Source organism: Arachis hypogaea, chromosome 19 (assembly GCF_003086295.3).
Source record: "Arachis hypogaea cultivar Tifrunner chromosome 19, arahy.Tifrunner.gnm2.J5K5, whole genome shotgun sequence".
NCBI classification, from domain to species: Eukaryota; Viridiplantae; Streptophyta; class Magnoliopsida; order Fabales; family Fabaceae; genus Arachis; species Arachis hypogaea.
The window spans coordinates 35,647,741-35,649,562 of NC_092054.1; the positions used below are offsets into that span (position 1 = coordinate 35,647,741).

At 33.7% G+C, this 1,822-nt stretch overlaps 1 pseudogene; it reads left to right on the top strand.

Annotated features, from left to right (window-relative positions):
• Positions 1–625: 625 nt before the first annotated feature.
• Positions 626–727, top strand: LOC112780459 (small nucleolar RNA R71; annotated as a pseudogene).
• The last annotated feature ends 1,095 nt before the right edge of the window (positions 728–1,822 follow it).

Genomic DNA, 1,822 nt, shown 5'->3' on the forward strand with positions numbered 1-1,822 from the left:
GAGAGATCGAAGACTATAGTGGCTAAGTCAGAGAGGCTCTGCTAAGAAGTCTCCATCTGTTGCTGAGAAAGTGGGAATGGCCTGTTATTGAACCTATTCTGGTTTCTTCCACCATGATTGTTGTTGAAGCCTTACTGAGGCTTCTGTTGGTCCCTCCATAAAAAGTTCGGATGATTTTTCCATGATGAGTTGTAGGTGTTTTCATAAGGCTCCTTGTTGGGATTCCCTGAGGAATTTCCCATATAGTGAACCTCCTCCATCATGGGTTGATCTGGATCATAGGCATCTCCTTCATAGGAGTTTTCTTGCGTTCTGCCAGTTGTAGCTTGCAATCCAGTCAGATGCTGAGAGATCATGTTGACCTGTTGGGTCAGGATCTTATTTTGAGCCAATATGGCATTCAGAGTGTCAACCTCCAAGACTCCTCTCTTCTGAGCTACCCAATTATTCATAGGTTCCTCTCAGAAGTGTACATGAATTGGTTATTGGCAACCATATCAATGAGTTTCTGTGCCTCTTTAGGCATTTTTTCAAGTGGAGTGAACCACCAGCAGAGTGGTCCAATGCCATCTTGGACATCTCAGAAAGACCATCATAGAAGATATCTAGCATGGTCGAGTCTGAAATCATGTTAGGAGGGCACCCTCTGATCAGTTGCTTGTACCCCTCCCATGCTTCATAGAGGGATTCACCCTCTTTCTATCTGAAGGTCTAAACTTCCAATGGTAGGTATAGAGATGCTTCGTTCATAGAAGTTAGAAGTGGGTGCAGTAAAGTTACCTTGGACTTTCCTTGTATCTCCTCTATCATTGGGATTGGCTGCCATGTCTGTATTCTCAGCTTCTTGTTCGAAAAGCTTTATGAGGTTTCCTTCGAAGTGTTGTGCTCTAGCTTGTTGTAGCCGCCTCCTTAGAGTCCTCTCAGGTTCTGGGTCAGGATCAAAGATAGGTTCTTTATCCCTGTTCCTGCTCATAAACAAAAAGAAAGAATGCAAGAAGAAAAGAAGAAAGGATTCTCTATGTCAGAGTATAGAGGTCATTTGTTAGAGGGATAGGTCAAGAGGAAAAGAAAAGAAGATGTCCTTTAATAAGGATAGTTTTCGAAAATCAATAGAGAGAAAAAAAGGAGATATTTTCGAAAGTTGACAGGGAAAGAGAGAGATGAAATTTTCAAAAAGGAGAAAGAGAAAGTAGTTAGGAAGTTTTGAAAAAGAAGAAAGAGAAAGGAAATAGAAAGAGAATAAGGTAAAACAAGTAACTAACTAACCAACAAGAATTGAAAATAAAAGATTCGGTTTTGAAATTCAATTTTAAAAGAAAGTAGAGAATTAAAAATTAAAAGTTTTAAATTTAAAAAGAAGATAAGATAAGTAAATTTTAAAAATTTAAAAAGAAAGATAAGATAAAGATTTAAAAAGATTAAGAAAGATACGATTTAAAATTTAAAAATTTTGAAGATCAAATTTTAAAAGATAGTAAAGATTTAAAAAGATAAGAATTTGAAAATTAAAATTTTGAAGAATGATAAGATAGGAAAGATTTAAAGTAAAAAGATATGACAAAGATTTGAAAAAGATTTGAAATTAGATTTTGAAAATTTGAAATTAAAATAAGATAAGATAATATATTTGGAATTTAAAGAAAGATACACAAAAGATAAGATAAAGATTTGAAAAAGATTTGAAAATCAAAATTTAAACTTTACTAACAAGAAAACACCAAACTTAAAACTTTTTAAATCAAGATACGAAAAGATAGTAAACAATTCAAAAATTTGAATAAAGATAAAGGAATTTTTTTAATTTTTGAATTTTAATAAAAAA